Source organism: Phaseolus vulgaris, chromosome 3, assembly GCF_000499845.2.
Source record: "Phaseolus vulgaris cultivar G19833 chromosome 3, P. vulgaris v2.0, whole genome shotgun sequence".
NCBI classification, from domain to species: Eukaryota; Viridiplantae; Streptophyta; class Magnoliopsida; order Fabales; family Fabaceae; genus Phaseolus; species Phaseolus vulgaris.
The window spans coordinates 21,899,279-21,926,121 of NC_023757.2; positions in this window are offsets into that span (position 1 = coordinate 21,899,279).

The following is a 26,843-nucleotide window of genomic DNA, read 5'->3' on the forward strand; positions in this document are numbered from 1 at the left end:
TTACATTCACTATAACTATTTTTATCATATCTCTCTCTCTCTCTCTCTCTCTCTCTATCTATCTATATATATATATATATATATATATATATATATATAAGAATAATAATAGTATATAAAGAACTAAGGATGACTTATGTATTAGAAAGTGTGTTTTTTATGTAAAAAGAAAGAAAGGTAAAATGGTTGGGTTGTTATAGCAGTGGGATATGTTCCATGCAAATTCTTGAGTATATTGAAGGGTTGATTTGGGTTACTGGGTTGATTGGTTCTTTTCCCGCCCGTACATTGGCAGTTCACGTGCACCACATGAATCTTGTAAGTCTCATCAAATTATAATACCATGGAAATGTCATTCAACTTTCAACTTCATCTTCCACAAGGATTAATTACATATGGAAGTTAACTAATAAAACACTTTTATACCATCATTTAATCACAACACATTATCCATGATAAGTTTTATACTCTAATTATTTTAAAAGCCCCATCAACATTAATTTCTAATGGATTCAATTTTTTTTAGGATAAATATTTAAAACAATATAGGATCAACAAAAAGTGTAAAATAATAATTACCAATAATTACACTGTTTTATAAAATAAAACGCAAGCTATATATATATATATATATATATATATATAATGTCATCTTATGATTTTTCTACATATATAATTTAGTAAGTTATCTCGTAAACTTTCGTCTAGCAATTCATAAGTTTTAAACAAGTGTATAAATTACCTAAAAAAACTAGTTTATAACTTATAAACATAAGCTTTAAGTTAGTTAATCAATTATGTCTGTCAAACATAACCAGTAGTTCATAAAAATGTTCTTTTAAATTCAGTGTTAATACAAATTCATAATATAAGAGAATTTATATTGAGCTAAGCATATTTAATTTGTTTTGTAACATTTTCAAAAAGGCGAGGGGACTTATTAATATATAAACTTTCGAATTAAATTTTTTACTTCTTTAAAAGTAATAACTTATTAGTTAACACAGTAACTAATCAATCAAGTTCGTAGTACTTCAAAGTTAAACTTTGACTAATGAGAAAAAAAATAGAAAAAGAAAAAGGACATTGCCAACTGAATTAAATTTAAAAATTTACTTGATTTGTGTATCAGTACCAAATTTAAATTTAACTAATTTTATTTATTTATAATCCGATTCACTTTTTTTGTATACAAAAAATCCTAAAGTTATTTTTTATACGTGTAATAATTTCTTATTTTGAAATTGTCTATTAAACTAGAGTTGATTTGTTAAAAAAAAGGATTTTCATTAAAAAAAAGTGTTTATTAACAATTTCAAAATGATAATTAAGGACGTACGGGTAATCATTATCTTCGTATATAAGTTTAATACTAATTTAAAGTAGAAAATCATTATCTACGTACATATAAGTTTAATAAACTTGAATTAACATTTCAAACTTAAATTTGAACTGTGCAAATTTTTTATTTAATGAAACACAAACAGTTAAACTTGAATTGTTTATAGAAATATAAAGTTTAAATTGCCTTAATTTTCTAATTTATAATTTTAATTTTTATTTATTTATCAAAACTTTACCTGATTCAGTATTTATGTTTACTTATTTTGTGTTTATGAGTTGTCTTTATACAAAAATGGAATCAAACATTATTTTGTACTTGAGAGGAGTTAAAATATTCAATTTTAGGTTTTTGTTAAAGAAAGTGATTAAGTAGCACTTGTTTTGAAATATGACTTTTGAAAATTGAAATCGAGTTACTATTACATGCAAATACAATACAAGAAAAAGAAAAACATGAAATAAAAATCAATTTTTAGATACCAAAATAATTAGTTACAATAGTAACTAAATTAGAGATCATTTTAGAAATTAAAAAAAAATGGTTTTTAAATTAGTTTCTATTATTATTAAATAGTTTAGAGAACAAATTTAGAAACTAAATAATTGGTAGTTAAAACCTTGGTTGCTAATTAGATACTAATTTAGAAACTATTTAACAATAATAGAAACCCATTTATAAACCATTTTTTTTAGTTTCTAAAATAGTCTCTAATTTAGTTACTATTACAACTAATTATTTTGGTGTTTAAAAATTGATTTTTATTTCATGATTTTCTTGTAGTGATAGTATATATATAATAAATTTAAAATTACAATTCTCCATATGTATGAAAGTATAGTAAGTAAATAAATTAATTAAAATTTCTAACTCATTAACACGCAAATTGTTAAGGTTAAATAAATAAACGGGAAGACAATATTGATGACATTAATTAGTATGTGATTTTATCCTATTTTGTGATGTGCATTAGTATGTTCCAATATATCGATGGCATCATAAGACACGTGATTAATGATACAAGATACATTCTGCACTTAATAACTTTGCTATTAAAATAAAATCATATCAATAATTAAAATTTAATACCTTATATATTCTTATCTCTCATCTTATTATTACAACAAAATAATTTATTAGTTATGTGATTATTTTAAAATATAGTCATTATTTTCTCTGATCAATACTCAAACTTATTCAAATTAAAATTGTATGAATCCATGTATTAAACTTGATGACACTTCCTACCAAAAAGTTTAACATAATAAATTTGTGAATATTTTTTCTTATATATTACTCAACTTTCTTAATTTATACTAGGACTTAAAATTATACTTGAATATTTAATAAAATAGCATTCTCAAAATACTGTTATAAGAAATAAATAAAGTTTTATATAATTTAGACAAACATAGACATACTAGATTATTTATTCACTTATACTTAATTTAAAAACCACATCACCAGGTAAAATTAGTAAAGTAATAACACAACACAGTATATTAAACATGGTATACTTGAAGGAAACTTTAAAAATTAACGGTAAAAAGTTATTGAGTACATCATTATACTAACTTTGAGAATGATTTTACTTTATCTGCCCTTTTTGTAGATTATCAATAAAACATACCAAATATTTGGATTTTATAATATTTTACTCATTTAATACTATAATTTGTTTTATAGATGTTACAGCTATGTAACATAATAGAGTTTACAATGCTAGATTTTTTTTTAATATTTTGTTAGACTTTTTAAATAAAAAAAATGATTACAAAGAAGTTTTTGAAAGTAAATTTGTGTTTTGATAAAATATTTGTTCTCATAATTGGTATTAAAATTTAATCGCAAAAAGTCTTGATGTGATGGGGTTTTAGAAGTATGTGCAGACTAGTTGTAAGAATAAAACAAATAGGAAGAAAGGTTGCGTTGACAAATTGACATAGAAGTTCTTGGTGCAATGCATATTATAAGGGTTGTGGTGCAATGTGGGGGATGAAGAAGAAATTTTGTGAGGTTAATTAGCTGGTGCCGGCTTGTAGTTTTGTGGTCACCAATTAGGAATTAGGAATTAGGGTTAGGATAGGTTAATGTAACCATGACAATTAATTAATGCATTAACACTGCCATGAATGAAAAAGACTTAAGATTCTCACACGGTTACCTTCAGACTAAATTTACCTAATTACTTCAGACTAAATAATTAATTAAGTTTTTTAGTTAGTGTTTTTGGTGGAAAAATTCGAAATCACTTTTTAGAGCGGATCCAAACGCGCATCTTATACATATCCTAACGTGATTCTCATTAATTGGATGTAGGTAGATAGGCAGCAATTAATCGCTCCAGTCACTAAGAAAATTTGTCATTTTCATGTTAGGTTTAGGTTTCCTTTCTACAAATAAATCTTCACAACTTAAGTGTTTAATTTTTATTGTCCTATCCTAAATCATCAACAATTATACATAATATCATTTTCCTCAAATGTCTCAAATTTATTTATTTTATTTTTTCTGGAATTAAAATAAAATAAAATCTAAGAACATAATATATTTTAAAAGCAAATATCAATGCTATGTCATTTAATTTTATACTTTAAATCCAATTGTCTCCTTTAATATTATCTTATTATAACAACCAGTGAAATATTTCAAACGAAAACCTCAATCTAAATTTGACTCCAATTTAGAACTTCAAAACTAAATCAAAAGTGAAATGTATTTCTTATTTTATTTGAAATGTGCATGAAACTTTTTGTATTATATCATGATTATCTAGTTGTAATTTGATATGTCCTAAGTTTATTTTAGGTGTAAGTTATAATTTATAATATTTTGGTTAGAAATACCTTCAAAATTATTTTTCACTTTCTTCATTTTGATGTCATTTTTTAAGAATTTATGATTTATGGCAATTAATACTTTCAATACATGGTTGAACTTTAATTTATGCTATCTTGCAAAAATTCCACACACTACCTTATAAATTTAATACAAATAAATCATTTAACTAAAATCACATTTACATTATTTACTTGTTAAAAAACAAAATAAATTACAAATAACACTTATGATTTGTGAGAAAAATCAACATTGTGATGTGTTAATAAAATTACTAACAAATAATTAAATAATCATATATCTACAACAAGAAATAAACTTAATCATTAAATATCAACTAATTTAAAAATAAAAAATAATTACACATTATATTAATTAAGTTAGATATTATTTTATAAATTAAAAAATTATTGATATTAAGATAATTAATATTATTAATAAAAAAATTATTGAATAGTTTTTAAATATATCTAATATTAATTATTAAGGTTTTAACTCTAACTTAATCTCTAGTTTAATTAAAAATGAAATTTAAAATAATTAGTAGCTAAAATTTGTATAACTATAAATTTATATTAATAATAAAAATTACTTTATACATCAATAATTTTTTAATTTATAAAATAGTATCTAATTTAATCATTACAATCAGTAATTTTTTTTTTATAAATTAGTTTAATATTTAAATAATTGTAACTAAATTTCAGATGAATCATAGTTCATTTAATTAATAATATTGTGAAATAAATAAAGTATAATGAGAGAATAGTGAAATTTGATATTAACATTATATAGTTGAATAATAATATTGAGAAAATATAAGTGAAAAGGATATTAATTGAGAAGTGTGGGGATAGAATAGGATAGAAGTAGAGTGAATTAATTTGAGTCAAAGGAAGAATTAAATTATGGTATGCTGTGATTGAAAAAAGCATGAAAGAAAAATGGAAGGGAGGTGAGTGGGGCAGTGGAGAATCAAAACTTCTGCTTCTTCAAACACTGCCTTCGCTGCTCCTACTGCTAATGTTTATAGTATGGACATATTTATATATATATAAATTCATATCCATGGAATCCAAGAGTCAAATGAAACCCGTGACCACTCTCTCCCCTTCCACTCTTGACAACAACCACTCACTTTATTATCACTATTACTATTTTATCTTCTTCTCTCTTCCTCAAATCATTTTCAATTCTTCTTTATTTTTATCTCTTCTCAAGAGATTAAAAAGGAAACAAAACAAAAAATATAACAATTTCTTTTTCTTCTATAAACAATCTAACCATAGTTAAGAAACCCTAGTTCTAGATTCTAAATGTGATGAGTTTCAACTCTCAATATGGAACACAAAAAAGAAATCCGCAGATACTTTTTGCATTTATTAGAATGACAATTGCATGTTCATATCATTTAGTCCCATCAACTTTATCACCCTCATGCTTATCATACCCGACCTCTCTGCCCACAAAACCCAGCTAAAGGAAAAAATTTAACAAAACAATGTCCAGAACATGAAAAAAAAAATGTTCTTTAGCTCCAAGGAAACGAGTGAAAAAATAATTAAGAATGGGAGTAAATAATGAAAAAAGAAAGTGTAAAAAATGGAACGATGTAGGCAATGCAAATCAATAAAAGTTTAGCCGAAAGAGTATATGTACCTCAGAAAATTGTTGGCATGTAAAAGCCAAAGCGTGTCGTATTGTGATGCGAAGCATGTGTAGTCCACTCACCCAACAAACATAAGTTTGAGTTTAGACTTTTCACAATCCTCAAACTCTGATATTTTCAATAAAACTCATAAATGCATCTAACACTGAAAAAATTATCTATTTTCCAAATTAAATTAATCACAATAAAAAATAACAATCAATTTCATTTTAGTAATAAATAGTAATTAATTAATTTTAATTATTATAAATAAATCATTATAAATTAACAATCAATTTTATTTTGATTATAATTTTTTTATAAATTAACGAGTGATTTAGTTTTTGTCATTAAATATATATAAATTATTATAAATTAATAATCAATTTAATTTTATAGTTAAATAATTAAAAATTAACAATTGATTTGATTTGATTTTAGTTAAGGATCAAATTAACGATAGAATTATAACTATTTTATTATTATGATTATAATTATTATTATAATTAGTTAATATTAGTAATAATATTAATTATAATAATACTAAACTTAATATTAACTGAACACCGAATTTTTATTAGTTTTTTGTTTTGTTAAATTTATTTCTTAAAATTGGGATAGTCAAACTCTCTCTTTTATTTCAGTTTTACAACTAATGAAAAAGTGATAGCTAAATAATTTTTTTACTTAAATTTTTACTATCACATGTATTTAATCGTTATTTCAGTCTCAAATCAATCTAATAATTAATTTTAAATTTTAACGATCAATTTTTTATAGTAACATAAATGTTATAAATAGATGTATAATATATTAATATTAATTTAAAATAAAAGTATTTAGCGGTATTAAAATTTCTTAATTGTAGTTGTAATCCTTAAAAATATATTTTGTATAAAAGTGTTTGAAAAAAGAGAGAATTGAGAAAAGTATCCGAAAAGAGATGGTTAGTATTGAGAAAGGTTTTGAGGAGGTGACCGACTAAATATAGTACAACTCTGTCTTTTTGTATGAGTCGTGGTCTTCTTGAAAGCCCTAACAACAAAAACAAAAGAATTTTGCCAACAAAATGACAAACCGCCTTATATAATTTGTACATCTCAAAATGTTGTTGTGGTTACATAGTGAGATGAGATTGTGGAGATTTGAAGCAGAAGGCACTGCAAAAAATATCTGGGTACCTATTTTTGGTGGATTGTCATATGTCAGAGTTATGTGATGATGTGGTTAAACAAGAAAGATATGACGCAGTTTCTACCCAACTATTCAATTAATAATTCTCTCAATACATAACTTCAAAATTTAACTCTGCTACAAATTTCTGGAAGTCGCTTACGAATATCATTTTCAATATGGACCGACCAGATATTAATTAGATGGATGACCTCCTTCAAAGATTCAAAACTCATTTCATTCTGATGGAATAAAAAATTATTAGACGTCAAATTCTCCTTCTCATTACTTCCTCATTTTATGTTTTCCAAATCATTTTCTAGATTTTTCACTTCTTCTACTCATTTAAGTCGCTCCTTAAACACAATATAATATTATTAGCACTTAGTCATATATATGATACAACAGATTTCAATTGACAACCAGGTTTCAATGCACATTGGGAAATGAAATGTGAAAAGTACAGAGGGTTAGTGGGATATTTTCCCCGACCCTATATACGCGTTGTGAATGTGAGCAATGATTAAGCAGTCAATTAAGGAAACTTGTTTCATCAACCACACAAATATCTTATATATTACACACACGTACAGAGAGAGTATTCATGTCTGATCTTCACAGTTAAAAGTGAAGTTCTTAAAAATGTTTCTTTATATGAGACAAAATTAGACTTTTAAAAAACATAAAACACTATATTTTATTACTGTTTAAAATCATAATTAAAGATCTGTGAAAAAATAATTACTACGTACTAAAATAAACATCAATTTTCATTTATATATTTTAATAATGAAAACCAGAAAAGAATGCCATTTATAACAGGTTGATTTTGGGGTTTGTGTTTTGGCTGTTGTTTTTTACGCTATAAACCAAGAAACTTCTGTTTAGTGAGACTGTTTCTTTTGACACGTCAGTAAATATTAAAGATAATGTTATGAAAAAACGTTAATAGCATTTGTCATAGGTAGCTAGTGATTAGAAATCATGCAAAAAGTGAATGTGAGGAGTTTATGGTAAAGCAAAAAGAAAAGGTGGTTTATAGGAAACAACAATTGCATGCAGTGATTCGAAATTGCAGATGAAAAAGAGTGAGGCTTTGATTTGAGTGTGAAAGGCATAACGGGGTGAGACCTCGTTATCTGCTAAAATATCCTGTGAAAGAATTAGAAAAAAAGAGAGGTATGAGGATGATGCAATTGAGTGCTAATAATGACACAAATATTTGGTTTTGTATTCTGGAAAAGAGTAAGAAGAAGAGTATTAGATTAGAAGAAAATGGGACCATGCAAGCATATTGAAGGGTCTGATTTGGGTAATTGTGGGTGCCTAGCTCATTAAATGGTCACACTACACAAATAAACCCTCAAGAAGCTCGTGGTTTGGACCATTTTGGCGGTCGTCCCCCTTGCATGCGTCGACATGTGACTCATGGAATGGAATCAACCAACACACTCCATAGTGTCACTATCACTTTTGTACTGTATCTATGTGAAGACACAGTTGAACCTCTATCGTCACATACTGACAAAACTTTACATAGGACACTCTTCTGCTTTTCTCATACACACCCACTTTTGCAAACTTATATCTCAGTTCATTACCTCAATAATTTTAAACTTATTATAACTTTTGCATAATTTATATGACACTTAATTACCAAAATCTACTAATTTGTTTCCCATTAACTATGCTGCATTGTGATTGCGTACGTATGTAGTATAGAGGAGTGTGAGGAAGAAGGAGAATTAATTATAAGATATGGGTTTGGCAATCACCGACCATAAAGGAGTACTTTGTCTCAAATGTAAAATATAAGAACATCCAAATCCATGTGCTATTATTGGCCTGATTTAAGTTAAGTCGGCTACAACACTTTTCCTATCCTATTCTTATATTTCGTTTATCTTACTTTTTCTTATATATATTTTTTCTTATTCTCATATTTCTTCCATACTCTTTCTCCCATTTCCCATGGTCTTTTAACTTTCATGTTAACACGTAAAAATATTTTAGATTAAATTTATAAACTTGACCAATACAAATTTTATGATTCTGGATTTTGTTTTAAAAAGTTAATTAAATAAATACAACCTTTAAGTGTTTACAGGAAAGCTAAATTGTTAAATATTTTGGTGTATTTCTTTTTTTTTTATCAGAAAAAAATAAAAAATGAACTATTTCAAGGGTGCTTTAACACAGATCAAAGCGGAAGCAACCGGTTATTTCAACTAAACTAAAGCTACTAAATAGAGAAACTTAATAACACCACACAAGCGTTTTACTCAAACTAAAAGCCTGTAAAGTCAAGGGTTTTTAATCATAAACAGACACGCCAACGGGTCTAGACATCAGTCCAACCGGAAAAAATGCAGACCTTTAGTTGGACCAAAGAAAAAAATTCAGAATGATCTATTTTATTTTATAAGTAGTCTTGTTTTAATTAAATGGGAAAAATACAATTCATTTAAGTACGTTAAGTGCCTGCTTAAATGAAAGAAATTCAATTAGAGATATTCTCATTTAACCAACGTGAAATGTTTTCTTAACCTAGTGTTGAGAGAGGGAGATTGATTAAGGAGATGATTTTATGAGAGTACCGTAACATTTCTATAATTTTTTCCACATCTAATATTATAATATGCGTGAATTTTCAACATAAATATTTACTATACACTTATATCATCAATATAGTAGTTCAAAATACATCTCTTTTCATAGGAAAAATAATATTTACAAACATCAACAAATTAATAAAAACAAATATATATATATAGCTTTTTAATTTGCAGTCTCATCTGCTATCGTGTAAAATACATGATCATCAAAAATAAAGAAAACAAAACACAACAAAAATAGGATAAGCTAGCTATAAATTTTTTTGCTATATAATTTGAATTTTAATTAACAAACATAAAGTCATCCACTCTCATACATTTTCTCAAAATCCATCAAGTGTCTATCATAATTCATTATTCACATTACTCATGTCAGATTTCTACTGACCAACATACTCAAACATTTGACTTTACTTCCGGAAGACTTGTGCATTGACTTAGACTCAGAGATCTGCACTTGTCATACTATCTCACTATAAAATCCACACAACTATGTGTACAAATAATCTCAATGTCATCTCTCCTAGTATGACATGGTTAACTCATATAATAGGCCATGTTAGTTATCTTTCAAACAACTTACCCATTCATATGAACCTCCTTCGATTCTAACCACCTGAATAATTTCATCTATATGATCCCATAATCTTAGGAGATTCAGGATATTTCTTTCTAGACGAATCCCTAGTCAATGCACATCCTAACAATCTTAACACGATATTTTCTTTTCTAAAAATACTATGTCGTGATTTAAAATTCATATTCAAAATTTCACAATAACCAAAATCACACAATTTAATCATAACAAAGTTCACAATTTCAAAAGACACAATAATTCATAATCACATAAATATCTAATTAAATGATTTTTCAATTAAATATACATAAAATAAAATTTAACATAAGTTATAAGTAAAAACTATAAAATAGAAATAAACCAACCTTTTAAAAGTAAGTATAAAATTTCAATTTAAGTTTTTTTTAAAAAAAGGTTAGCTTGAGCGAAAAAATTATTATTTGAACGAGATTGAACCCGGTAGCACCTTAGAATTTTCCCATTTTTACTTGAATGAGATCTCATCTCGTTTGAGTGAAAATGGACCCGAGAGTACCTCATATTTTCATTCAAGTGAGAAACTTCCCACGTGAGTGAGATATGTAGAAAAAAGTTTGTAAAAATCTAGTCTATTTCACATTTTCACCCGGATATTTCCATTCAAATTGTTATATTATCAAATATACTAAACCAAAGTAATAAATTCTTTGCTAAAGTTGGATAATTACTCTAATATAGCTATTCTATAAATCTATAATACCATATATTCAATATCTCTAAATCAAAATCAAACAACCAATACTCAACAACATTATCCTTTTTTTTAATCAGCAATAAAAATTTAATAAATAGAAGTACTCGGGGTACTCCAACCCATGTACAGAAATTTCCTATGCTAGAGAAAGAGGTTTACAGATAAAGTACCTAAACATAGCCATGTTCTGCAGATATAATTCTAATGATCTTACACCTCTTTAAAAACATTAGGATGTCTATACATACATCAGATTATCTATCAAGGAATCCAACCCTTAGTCCTAATCCAGAATATAAGCGTATCAGCTCAAAAGAAGGACTTTGTCTCCTTGCTATCCACTGCAGTTTCCAAGCATCCATTGTCCATTATGACTATAATTATACCCCAAGAGATTCCTCTCATGCAAACCGATAGTCCAGCCAAAAGTAGAGGAAAGGCATTAATCATCAATATAGTGATTTTAAACATTCATATACATTAATACACCAATCAGAATAAGAAAAATTTGACTTTGGAAATTTATAACTAACCCATGCCCACACCTTTATTTGGGCCAAAGCAAAAACTTCAACCGGATCCACCACTGCATTATTGAAAATTATCCTATTCCTATGGTTCCATATTGCCCAAATAATAGAAATCCACATACATTTCCAAACACAATTTCCCAAGTGGTTTAGACCCGTAAAACCTATTTGTTCAAAATGTTGAATAGCATTATCACAATGTACAAAAGCTCTACCAGCCCAAGTATCAGACATATACCACACTTTAGAAGTCACTTTACATGTGAAAAAAAGATGATTTACTGTTTCAAGCTCGGACCCACACACACATCCCCCCTCCAGTCTGAATTCCTCTATGTATTAAGTTATCATATGTTGCAATTTTACCAATTAAAACACGCCAGACAAAGTAATGTGCTGATGGAATAGCTTTTAATCTCTAAAAAGAATCAAAATTGAATGCAGAGAATGAATGTGGCTGCAAAATATTTTGGTGGCAAAGAATTTTATAAGCAGAGCTAACAGTAAAAGAATTTGAGGTATCACCTACCCATATCCATTCATCATTTCTACAAACATCTATTTTGATAGTCTTCAATTCATCCATAAATTCATTTATAATTTCAGTTTCCCATAGAAACCACTCTTTTCTCCATTTTATTTGCCATATCCACTGATTTTCATGCCATATCCCATATTTATCTATAGAACCCTCCTTAAGCACTGAGTTTGAAAAAATTCTGGGATATCTTTTTTTCAAAGTATCATTCCCTATCCAATAATCTGACCAAAACAAGATATTACTCCCTGCACCGACCTTCCACCTTCTGTGATTATCAAACCAAGAATTTGAGTTTCCTCCGCACACCTTCTTTATATCTCTCCACCACCAAGATTCAGTATTTGATACAACAGTATCGTCTAACCCTCTCCAAGAACCATATTTAGATTCCAGTACCTGTTTCCAAAGTCCTGATTTTCACTACCAAGTCTCCATTTCCATTGCCCAAGAAGATCCATATTATCCTTTAAATGATTCATCAAACTATTTGAATACATTCATTTACTTATTCAAATAAAAAACAATATAATTCTATAACATCTACCATATCTACAATTTCACATTCTAATCTCAATCAAATTCTAATATACCTAATAGGAAGGAATCTTGCCAGAAAATTTGAGACTGGTGACCACGTCACCCTCACATCCAAATCTTCTAGCCTAGGGTTCTATTGAAAATTTAAAACTACTTTCCCTTACTTGAACTTGAGCAGATGCTCACTTAGAGCTTCAAACCCACCAAAAGCTCAAATGTAGCTTAAACTGCACTACAAAGTCCTGATAAAAAAATCTAACTATATCACTAGGACTATGAGCTAATAGAGACTAATCCTAAAATTAAAATAGTTACATGCAAAAACCTAAATTGAGACAACCCTAACAAGTTTAAAATTTGACTAAAAGAGAAGAGCAAAAATGAACTTACTTTATCAGATATTCTGATCGGACAGTCTTGTAGTATTCATTTACCAGGAGTCTAATGGCGGACTCCGATCGCCAAACTGATGAACGAGGAGGTCAAAATCTTAGAGAGAAGACAGAGGAAAGGAAAAAGGAGTGTTTAGAGAGATGATAGTTCTTTTAAAATAAAACCTGGATAACTGAATTTCTATTTATATACTCTTTTCACTTTAATAATAAAATATTCAATTGTCATTTTAATCGTACCACTTTTAATCTAAGACTATTTTTCTCGGCTATTAGAAGTACTACTTAATTATTATTTGTTTGGATCAATAAAAGAATAAAATAAATAGGAAGTGCAAAAGTGTTTTAATTCATATACAAATAAGCAAGATGTATCTACAAGATGATTTATACAAAATTATCCTACATCACCTGAGATTTTATAGTACAATTTTCTTTACTATAAAAAATATTAAATAATAACTAATTTTAAAAATAAAAAATAAATAGTTATTATATTGATTAAGTTAAATACTATTTTATAAGTTAAACAATTATTGATATCTAAAGTAGTTTATATTAATAATAAAATATAAAATAGTATTAAGATTTTAGTTACTACCTACTTCAATTTTAAATTAGTCATTATAAAAACTGCATCTATTAGACTATTCCAGGTTCAAGCAAACCTAAGTGGTGCTACCTAAATATCTTGGTTAACAATCTCAGCCAAGTAATTGAACTTTAAATATAAATTGCAACATGTTTACATATTGGTTGCCTATTAACCCTGGTTTAGCTTGCTTATGCACATCTAGCTATTTGCCTCATTATAGGAAACCTCTAGGCTATTTAGCATGAACCTAGTTATCAATATAAAGAAACTAATTACTGCATCCAATTTTTTTGAAACAAACTTAATCATGGCTTACCCATTTCGTGATTTTATACCTAGTTATAACAATATGCCTTCCTACCCTATCATGTACCAAGTTTCTAGTTTCTATAGATTTTCAGGTTATACTAACCTATCCCTTTTCTGTATGTTGTGCATATCATTTGCACACATATTATTGTACAAAGACACCAATCAAAATTTAACAATACTAATTTGCTATAAGTACAATGTAATCATGTCCATATTTTTAATTGTATTGAAAATCTTTTATTTATCGGTGAAAAACCAATAAAATTAATTGAGGTATTTAAGTGATACCTCAACTATTTTAAAAAAAATAATTAACACATTCAGTACTTTAAGGTATCTTAAGTACAAAATCTGCATTATTATATACCCTCTATATAATAAAATTAATTGAGGTATTTAAGTGATACTTCAACTATTTTAAAAAAGATAAAAAATTAACACATTCAGTACCTTAAAGTATCTTAAGTACAAAATCTGCATTATTATATACCCTCTATACTACTATGAGCGTATATTTGAACCAAACAGAGGACCTAACAACTCTCATAAACTACTATTTGTAATATATGTAAATTTGCATTTCCTCCAATTGATTTGGAATATTCTTGGCATAATCTTTCACAATCATGAACACCTCTTCTATGTCTAGTCATGCAATTTTAAAGATAATTGCATCTTTATGCTCCCAAATACAAAAAAAAAAAAAAAAACTATCCATATCCTTCTCCAAATCTTACTCCTAACCTCTCGCTTAGAAAGAAGATACTAAATTGTTGAAAGTGTAACTTAGGTTGGAAGTGTTGCACAACACTTACCATTGTCCATGTGTTACACGTATTTGATAATTGTCATATTTCAGTAATATTTTATATTCAAAGATAGACACTTATGAACTTTTATTGATAAAATAGCTATAATTCAACCCCTAATTTAAGAATTTAAACCTTTTTTTTTATACTTTTTTGTGTTAATTTTAAAATTCTAAGAAAAACGAAGATGAAAGGGCTAAATGAGAATGGACAAGATAAAAAGGAAAAGTTGGAACATTGGAAACTCGATCAAAACTCGCCCAAGATCGGGTAAGCAAGATCACTCTAGAGGAATTTGCCCAAGACTCGCCAGTGAAATTGAGCTTTTTCTCGTCAAACTCGCTTAAGCAAGTAATAACTCGCTTGAGCGAGATGTCACATAGCCCAAGTCCAACTATGTTAAATAGAAGGTGTGAGACATAACCCTAGACATCATTGGGAGAATAAAGCGAGATAGAAAACCCTAGAGGAGGTAGTCGTCAAGGAGAAACATCCTAGATCTTCTTTTCTTGTTTTTCATGATTGTAATGGCCAACATGAGTGACTAATTCTTCCCTTTGGAATTGGGAGTAATTTGTTCAAACTCTTATGTATTGAGGTGATATTTATCTATAATATTTAGTTCTTAATTGATGATTGGTATTATGATTTTATTCTCAAAACTTGAACTATTCATGATTTTGAACCTTAGATTTGACTGGAAAGTACTTATAAGCATCTGACCTAAATTATAATGTTTAACATATTTGAATGCTAGGAATAGATTTGAAATGTTAATCGCTTTATAACATATGTTCGTAATGATAAGGAGTTTTCATAAATATCCAAGGAATCGGTATTTAGGAGACTCTCTTAATATTTTTGTATGTCAGAAATTGATATGAATGATTTTTATATGTATATCAATTAAGATTGAATATTATATTCTTTTAAAAAAGTACAAACGAGTGAGAAGGATGAACCTTAATCCCAATTTTTCCAATTGACTCATACAAATATTTTAATTTGTTTTATTTAATTTCTTGTAAATTCACCATACAAACAACCTTACCAACAAACTTTTACATTTGTCTTATATTTGGTAAATATTGTACCTGAGAATTTAACTGTTCCTTGGGACAATTTATTACTTCTGACACTACCTATCTTCCCAGAAAACTATTTTCTCACCTTATTCTACCCTCTATGTAACATTGTCATCAAACCACTCCACACAACCTTGCCACAAAGTTCTAAGATCTTTCCACCACCATGATTTATATTTGTCATTTTCATTAGCATTCCATTTTCTCCATGAGTCGTATTTAGATTATAAAATGCTTTAAATTTCCACACAGTTGATGACTTTCTACGACAAGTGCACCGCGTTGTTAGAAGTAATAATTTGTCCCTAAGGACGAATATCGATCCCACAAGGAACAGTTGAATATTCAAGTAAAAGATTAGCTAAATATAAAAACAGAATAATAAAAGTTGGTTTGAGGATTGTTATGATGGCAAGAATTAACAAGAAAACAAATCAAAGAGTAATTGCTTTAATTGGAAAAATGGGAATTAGGTTTCATCTTCCTCACTCCTATGTATTTTGATTATCATGCCAATATTAAGTTCTTTGATTGAAATTGATGCCCGTAGAAAATTCATTTATATCGATCTCTCGCATATAAATACTTAAGAATGTTTCCTAAATATCGATCTCTCGCATACTTATACAAACAACTTAGAATCACACTCAGACGTTAATGACAATTAACACTTCAAGTCTATCTCTAGCACTCAAATATGTTAAGTATTACCGTTTAGGTCCGAACCCTAAAAATACCTCTTGGTCAGATTTAAGATTCTCAATTTGTCACCGAAAGTTAGAAGTAAAACAACAATACCAGTAATCAATAAAAAATTGTTTATTTTAATATAAGATATCACCTCAATACATAAGAGTTCGAGCAGATTACTCCAAATCCCAAAGGGTAGAGTTAGCCACACATACTTCTAGCACCTTCCATTCTCTCAATTGGGTTACAATTCACTCTATGGTGTTTTCCTCTCAATCTGGCACACTAGGGTTGAACCTCTAGCCCCCTATTTAACCTAATTTTCTAGTGTTAGGTTGCTTTCTGTGTCGCGCTAATAGACTCTTTTGTGCACTTATGCATTCTGAGCCTTCCACCTTTCTTCTTTTAGCGTATATTATTCTTCTTAAGCCCAGTCATCTCCATTCTTCCCTAAAAACCTGAAATTAACACCAAATTTGGGAATAAAATGTTCTTATTCAAATAAAGATCATAAAATATATAAAAGGTATAAATTCATAAATTAGGAATTATTTTATATTTATTTTAGCAATTAATACTCATAAGTGCATATATTTTAATATGAAATATTACTTAAATTAGACACTTATCACTCTCCCTAACTTAGAATCTTGCTTGTCCTCAAGAAAAGTAAATGAATATATTAGAACTTAAATATCAAAACAGCTTAATTTATTAAACAACAGATTAAATTAGAAATTGATGCTTCCAAATTCAAATATAGAAAAATATAAACACAATCAACTTCCAAGATCAAAACAAAACAAATAAATGACAATCTATCAAGGAATTTATTCTCATATGCTCACAGGTAAGTGTTTCTCTCTATTTTCACTGAATCATAACAAATCAAAGTTGCTTTTAATTTCATCTTCAAATCACAAACATATTCGAAACATGAATCTTGAGGTCTTTTCCAGGGTTGTTATGAGGTTGGGCTTAAAAAAATATTGTTTTCTCTTAGATAACAAAATGCACATTTTAAAGAAGAAGAACATACATACAATTCAATTATAGAGAACATATATGTTATCTAATCACCATTTTCTTTTGATGTCACCTTTTTCCTCATTTTCTTTCTAACTTTTCATGATTTTCATTATGAATTTTTTTCTTTTCTTTTTCTTTTTCTATTTCTTTCTTCTTTTTCTTTTTTTTCATTAATAGGAAAAAGATTCTTCCTATTTTTAACTATTTTTTTAGCTTTCACAATCAGAACCAACCATTTCCTTTTCTATATGTATTGCATCTATGTTCTCATTCCTTAAACATGATAAAGGTAAGAAAATATATCATCAAATATTAAGGTGGAATAATAAAAAAAATTCTTGGCGCAAAGGGGATATATAAAATAAATGGAATTCTAATAAGATAAAGGTTGACTATTTGACCCTGGTTTCCTAACTAACACAAACAAATGTCTCAATCATCTTCATGCTCTTTTATGATATAACAAAAAATAAAAATTAAGCAACCACACCTGTCAATTCAATTCATCAGTAAAACTCTCAAAGTTGTTTAAGGTTCACACACTCACTTGGTTTAATTGGTCTCATTCCTTTTTGTTTTATCATTCTCTGTCTTAATCAATCATCCTGTTAAATTTTCATGTATCACAATTTCAATTATATTTGAATAGGTATTCAATCATATTTTTTTTTCTAACCTATGTCTAATTCATCTCACTATTTAATATTTAAACACAAATTCTTTTTTCCACAATTCAAAATTAATATTCTAGTTTTTTTTATTTGAGAAAAATAAACTAAAAACACAAACAAATTAAAACTGAAATTTATCCAAGAAAGATAATTCAAGACCTAAAACTAAAAAAACTAAACAAATAAGCAAATAAACATAAAAAATAACCGAATAAAATAAAATAAATAAAATAAGAGCTAAATAGAAAATAAAATTCAAATAACTGAAAAGAAAAGAGAATTAGAAAGATAAAACCATATTTTTGCTCAATCCTCTCTTCATAAGAAGTCATCCAGCTTTTTGTTAAAATCTTTATCTATAGTCTTGCTTCATTTGCTAGATCTATCCCCTAAATAATAGAACATGTCCCTAGGTCAAAATATATAACCTACAAAATGGTTAGGAGGCATATAAGATTTTATTTTTTTCAAAAATAAAATTAACAAAGGTAATTGTAAGAATTGATGGCTTAAACAAGAGGGGGGGTGAATTGTTTTATCAAAGATTTTCACAAATACTTGGTCTAGAATGAATCTTTAACAAACAACTCAGATAAGCACTTCAGGAAGGCAATCAAACAATCCAAAAGAAATAGATATCAGAATTTTAACCGGTTAAAATTACATTTTAATCGGTTGTTTAAAGCAGCGAAAATATCAAATAGTTAGAGAGTTTGAGAGAAAGAGAGATTTACACACAAGGTTTATACTGGTTCACTCAATCCCTGAGCTACATCCAGTTCTCAGACAAACCTTTGAGTTTCCACTAGTAATCAACACAAATTACAATCACACACCACAAAGAGGTGACTTTGAATCCCACAAAGCTACTTACCTCCTTTGCAAAACTTCACACCTCAAGACAGAACAACCTTTGTGTTTACACGATTTCAAACACAAACAGTATGTAAAAGAAGCACAATTACAAGACACTAAGCAAGGATAGAAAACACCTGGAATTATAGAACCAGAGATCCTATGATCAACATTTGTCACCACACCAAAGCTTGAAAGCACTCTTGTTCTTTTTGAAAACACTTTCAAAAAGAAAATCTCTTTCTCAAATATGAATCAATACTTTTTGTATTTGTTGTATGCTTTGATTTGAAGAAAACCTTAGTTATAGCCTTTGAAAAACAACCATTTAAGGCATATTTGAACAACTGAATCAGTTAAAACAAGTTTTCAAAAAACTGTTATGAAAACACACATTTAACCGGTTGAAACCACAATTTAACCGGCTGAATGAGTCAAGCAGTTACGCAACTGATTCAAAAAGCAGTTTCAAAACTTTCAGCCAGCTAAGTGACAAACAACCGATTATTTCGACAAATCAACCAGTTGTTTTCCCTTTTCTTGGAAAAACACTTAGTTTCTTCAAAAATATTTAATCAAGCTTTGTGTAGGCTTCATGGACTGATCTTAACAAAGATTCTAAACAACTTAATCTAAACCCAAACCCAGAAAGCAGCACAACTTTAGGCTTCATGTGGATTTGATACATCAAAGCTCTCATCTTCAACAATCTCCCCCTATTTGATGGAGACAAATCCTTCGGATGCTTTTAGGAATGTTCTTTGTTTAGAATCTGTTGAATCCTGCATTCATTAAGCAAACACTGGGTAATCTAATCCAAAACACATAAGCACCAGAAACTAGTTCTCACTAGGTGATTTCCAGAAGGAACATCAACCAAATCAGATGAGAAGCCAACACACTTACACAGATGCATAATAGATAAACAATCAACTATTTCGCAGGAATAACCGGTTGAAATTTTTTAAAACTGAGTTTTAACATTTTAACAAAACTCAAATTTAAAACCAATTAAAGCAGTTCATAACAACAATGTTCTAAGTAGTAATAAAGATAGTTATTAAGAACATTATAGAACCAACACAAACCAACTTCTCCCCCTATTTGTCTAATCAAATAGACAAAATGTAAAGGTTAAAAAATAGTTTAAGATAAGACATGCATATCAATTTCCCAATTCAATTTTTAGAGAATAGAACTTGTCCTTTGATAAGGGCTTAATGAAGACGTCAGCAAGCTGACTTTCTGTTGAGGCAAACTTGATTTCACAATCTCCATTGTTGATATGATCACGGATGAAGTGATGCCTTATTTCAATATGCTTTGTCCTTGAGTGTTGAACTTGATTTTTCGTCAGATTTATGGCAACCATGTTGTCACATAGCAACGAAACTTTGTTCACCTTTAGTCCAAAGTCTTCAAGTTGTTGTTTGATTCACAAGATCCGTGCACAACAATTCCCAACAACGATATATTCAGCTTCAGTTGTTGATAAAGCTACACATGTTTGCTTTTTACTGTGCCACAAAATAAGGCTCAATCCAAGTAGGTGACATGTTTCACTCGTACTTTTTCTGTCTAATTTGCAACTTGCAAAATTAGAATCAGAATATCTTACTAAATAGGTGAATGTGAGGGATACCATAAACCCATGGATATTGTGCCTTTCAGATACTTCATGATCCTCTTTGCGGCTTTGAGATGTGATTCCTTAGGACAAGATTGGAATCTCGCACAGAGGCAGGCAACAAACATAATATCTGGTCTGCTTGTAGTTAGGTATAGAACAGAACCTATTAATCCCCTGTACTTGGTTTGATCAACCTCTGGTCCAGCTTCATCAGCACCTAAGTAGCAGTTTCTTGACATAGGCGTTGCTGCAGCTTTACAGGCTTCCATCTAGAACTTCTTGAGTATGTCATTGCAGTACTTGGATTGACATACAAAGATACCTTCTTTGGCTTGCTTAACTTGCAGTCCAAGGAAGAAAGAAAGTTCTCCCATCATTGACATTTCGAACTCTCCCTACATAGCTTGGACAAAATCCTCACAAAAAGAGTCAAATATAATATCATCCACATATATTTGTACTAGAATAACATCAAAATCAGCTTTCTTAATGAACAAAGTTTTATCAACCTTTCCTCTTTCATATTGATGAGATAGAAGAAAGTGACTTAGGCTCTCATACCATTGTCGTGGAGCTTGCTTGAGGCCATACAAGGCTTTCTTTAGCTTGTATACATAATTAAGGTGCTTGTCATCTTCAAACCTAGGTGGTTGTGAAACATAGATCTCTTCATTCACGATTCCATTGAGAAATGCACTTTTCACGTCCATATGAAATAATTTGAAACCACTCATGCAAGCAAAAGCTAATAAAAGTCTTATCACTTCTAACCTTGCTACTGGTGCGAAGGTTTCATCATAGTCAATTCCTTCAGCTTTGTTGTACTCTTTGGCTACGAGCCTGACTTTGTTCCTTGTGATGATGCCTGAGTCATTCGATTTGTTCTCGAAAACCCATTTTGTACCTATTACATTCATCTGGGCTGTTTTAAGGACAAGGGACCACACATTGTTTCTCACAAACTGATTGAGCTCCTCATGCATTGTTGTTGTCCAATGCTCATCCTTGAGTGCATCACAGATTGATTTTCGTTCAACCTTGGAAACAAAAGTTGTAAGATTGCAGTAGTTTGCTATACTCCTTCTTGTGGATACACCCTTGTTGATCTGGCCAATGATGTTATCAATAAATAGGTCTCTTGGGATTTTCCACTCCTTTGGTAGATCATCCTGCTGCAGATTTTCAATCGGATGTTTCGCAGAATCATCCGGTTGAATTTCTGTGTTGTTGTCAAGATTCTTTAGGAAGATGTTCTGTTCATCTTCTTCTGTGTTGATCTTTGCTAAACCTTGTTCACACTTGTTAGTTTCATCAAAGACAACATGTATAGATTCCTCAACAATCATAAGCTTTTTATTATAGACCCTATAAGCATGGCTAGATAAAGAGTAACCAAGAAAGATACCTTTGTCTGATTTAACATCAAACTTACCCAAGCTTTCTTTGCCATTATTCAGAATGTAGCACTTACATCCAAAGACCTTTAGATGACCTATGTTTGGCTTCCTTCCATTCAGTATCTCATACACAGTTTTCTTCAAGATAGGTCTGATTAGCACACGGTTCATCACGTAGCAAGCAGTACTAACAACATCAGCCCAGAAACACTTAGGTAGGGCAGAATCATTCAAAATAGTCTTTGCAAGCTCTTCTAGAGATCTATTCTTCCTCTCCACCACTCCATTTTGTTGAGGTGTTCTTGGTGCAAAGAAGTTGTGGAAGATTCCTAGCTTGTTGCAAAAGCTGATGAACTTCTCATTTTGAAATTCCCCTCCATGATTAGTTCAGATAGCTCCTATGTTGTTGCAACATGTGTTATGCAGTCTCTAAGCTAGCTTTTTGAATTCTGGATATGCTTCTTTCTTTGAGTGTAGGAAAAAAGTCTAAGTAAACCTGGAAAAGTCATCTACAACCATAAGAGCATACAGATTTCCTCCAAGGCTCATAGTCCTAGAAGGACCAAAAAGTTCCATGTGTAAAAGCTCAAAGGGTTTTGAAGTTGAAACACAAATTTTCAAATTAAAGGATTTTCTAGTTTGTTTCCCCTTTTGACATGCTTCACACACATGTTCCTTTTCAAACTTGAGTTTGGGTAACTCATGAATAAGTTCATTTGAAACAAGTTTATTTAAATGATTCATATGAATGTGGGCAATTCTTCTATGCCAAAGCCATGATTCCTCATGTTTTGATAGAAGACAACCTATTGATGTAAAGCTAGATATGTAAAACAAATAGATGTTGTTAGACCTCTTACCAATGAGCATAATATCTTTTGAATTTGGTAATCGAATCTCACACGAATTTGTTCTAAAGGTGACTTGATATCCTTTGCACAGAGTTGACTAATACTCAGCAAACTATGTTTCAAACCTTCAACATAAAGCACATCATGAATGAGCAAGCTACTTTCATTTCCTATGGTCCCTTTTCCAAGTATCTTTCCCTTATTGTTGTCACCATAGGTTACATGCCCATCTTGTTTGAGAGAAATACTGATGAACTTGGATGCATCTCCAGTCATATGCTTGGAACATCCACTATGAAGATACCATAGGTGCTGTTTTCTCTCCAAGAATCCCTACAAAATTCAAAATCAGGTTGCTAGATCTGGTCCCCTTACAAATTTGAGTCCATGAGTGTTAATGTGTTTCCAAGGAGCCTTAGGAACCCATTTCAGAATACCTTTAGGAACAAAAAACTTCCTGATTTTACAGAACCTAACAGAGTGACCATTTTTCATGCAGTAGAAACAACAAACAACCGGTGTTTCAACTTTTTAATCGATTGATTTGAATCACATTTGCAAGATGAGTTTTGATAAATCAGTTCAAGATTTTTGAAATAAGCATTTGAATGATTCAAATCATATTCCAGAATTGTGATTTTCTTTTTCAACTTGTTGTTTTCACTTTTCAATCGGTTATTTAAAAGGGCTAATCTTTTAGCTTCTTCATGAGTTTCTTGAAAAACATTAAGAAGTTGAAAATAATTTTTACAATTGTTGGAAGAATATGTACTTACTTGGTTTGATCCAGATTCTTCTTTGCCCATTAGGCAAACTTCCATCTTGGTTTATGAAGAGAATGAATCAACAGAAGATTCTTCTTTGTCCATCAAGGCACTCCTTGGATTCTTGTGATATTTCTTATGTGTATCCCACATTTCCTTAGCTGAGATACATTCTGAAATCTTGAGCAATTCATCAAAATCTAGAGCAGAGACAATTATATTCTTTGCTATACAGTCAAGATGTTCTTTAGATGATGCATAATTTATTTCAGGCATAGACATGTAGGCACTATTTGAAATAACACTCCAAATGTCCTTATCTAATGATTGAATAAAGAACTTCATTCTTATACACCAAATTGGGTAATTTTGACTACAAAACAGAGGTGGTTTATTCAAAGAAGCACATTCCCCAAAAGGCATTTTGTCAGCCATCAAAAAGATTTTTTTAAAAAGACAAAAACAAGGATTTGAGTAATTTTCAAGAACCTAACTCTTGATGTCAATTGTAAGAATTGATAGCTTAAACAAGAGGGGGGGGGGGGTGAATTGTTTTATCAAAGATTTTCGCAAATACTTGGTCTAGAATGAATCTTTAACAAACAACTCAGATAAGCACTTCAGGAAGGCAATCAAACAATCCAAAAGAAACAAATATAAGAATTTTAACCGGTTAAAAATGCATTTTAATCGGTTGTTTATAGCAGTGAAAATATCAAACAGTTAGAGAGTTTGAGAGAAAGAGAGATTTACACATAAGGTTTATACTGGTTCACTCAATCCCTGAGCTACATCCAGTTCTCAGACAAACCTATGAGTTTCCACTAGTAATCAACACAAATTACAATCACACACCACAAATAGGTGACTTTGAATCCCACAAAGCCTACTCACCTCCTTTGCAAAACTTCACACCTCAAAACAGAACCAGAGATCCTATAATCAACACTTACGCCACAACAAAGCTTGAAAGCACTCTTGCTCTTTTTGAAAACATTTTCAAAAAGCAAATATCTTTCTCAAATATGAATCAATACTTGTTTTATTTGTTGTATACTTTGATTTGAATGAAAACCTTATTTATAGCCTTTGAAAAACAGCCGTTTAAGGCAAATTTGAACAACTAAATCAGTTAAAACAAGTTTTCAAAAAACTGTTATGAAAACACACATTTAACCGGTTGAAACCACGATTTAACCGGTTGAATGAGTCAAGCAGTTACACAACTGATTCACACATTTGATATTTTATGCAGGATTAGAGGAAGTATATAATAATAAAACATTTTTTAAAAAAAATACACTTATAATGATGGTTCTCACTAGAACTGTCTTTAAAAAGCCATCCACTAGTGCAGATATGAATAACAAATGCGGCTATTTTCAATTTACAAATGCGGTCATAGAACCGCATTTGATCAGCACGCATTCGTAAATCTGGAATTTACAAATGCGGTCCTATGACCACATTCATAAATCACATTTACAAATGCGGTCATTTCAGGTAACCGCATTTGTATATTATTCTGAATTAGGGAGTGGGTTTGGGGTTTAGGATTTATGAATGCGGTCTTGGTAAAAACCGCATTCATAAATCACTATTTACAAATGCGGTCATTTACCAAGACCGCATTTGTAAATAGTGATTTTTTTTTTAAAATACACTCTGTTTTGTGCAGAAACCATATATTTATATAACCTGCATAATGATCAAACCCAGCCAGACAAATACAGAAATGTAGTGATCAATTGAAATCATCAAAATGTACATTTACAAGTGATCAAATTACATATAATAAAACCACTATTGTTTACCTATGCTAGAGTTATAAAAATTAATGAAATATGTGGACCAAGAATCTCTAACATATGAAATGCCTTCCTCACTCATTGGTGTTTCTTCTATGAATAACTGCATTGCAAAGTTGACATAAATTAGTTTCTAGATATATATATATATATATATATATATATATATATATATATATATGTTCAAGAATTATAAAAATGATTTAACATATACCTCTTTCCAACCAGTTTTAACACCTAGTCTTATAATGGTAATCATCCATTGCATAATGTAATAGCCACACTCATAGCTTCCTGGTTGTTTATTACACTATAATTCAATAAAAAGTAATATGTTAGTATATTGATAAACAATGATAATAGAGAAAGAAAAAAATTACAAACCTTTACTCTTATGTAGTTCAAATTATTTGAACTGGATCGACCTTTTAGGATGTTATATCCACGCCATGAACTGGTTAATACAAAAAACCTCGTTAGTAGATGGTTAATTAGTAACATACAAAGTTAAGTTTATACTATACTTACGTATCAATGATATCCTTAAATTTTGTGGGCATCTTCTTGTGTAGGGAACAAAACCACACAGCAGTCTTATCAATGGTTGATAAGACAAGTAACTGCCAATGATGCCTATATGATCATTGAAAAGAGTTAGTAAATATTTAAAACATGAAATAATAATAATTGATGACATATAATTAAACTTACTCATTAATATAAGGGCATAAATAAATTTGTTTTCCCTCTTTTTCCAGGATGTTAGTGATGTATGCTTGAGTCTCAGTTGAGTTTGGTCCAACGGGATTAGTATATGCAGGATCTAAGAATCCATACATATTTTCCTTCCCCTCAGTGATACAGACTCTATGCAAAAACCTACAAGTTTTTAGTTAAAGCATAATCAATAATAATTTAACATAAAGTAAATTGAATAATAGGTAAAGATACTTACATCATAAAAAATTGAATTATACTTATATTGAGCTCCTGTTTCCCAGATATAAATTCTGATAAATCTGTGTTGTAAATCATCAGTGGCAGTTCAGTGTTGATTTGAACAAATGTATTATCCCACGAAACTGGAAAAGGATCATTGCCAATCTGACTAGCAATGAGACGTAGGGAAGCCATAGGATCGTCAACTGGAACCTCACCCTTCTTTTTCGGACTTGGTGGCTGAAAAGGTTTCTACAAGATAAACAACATTTGTATTAAATTATATGTAATATATAAATATAAATAAAAAATAATATAATGAAACGAAATTATTACATGAGGTTCGGGCATAGATCGAATGAGCTCTCTGGGCCAGGCAACGAATGTCTGAAATGCATCGGCCACAGTGGTTACCTCATCTGAAGGTAGTGGAACACGAGCATCAGGAAATCGTACTTTTTCAACTGTTACCTTCGCCACAT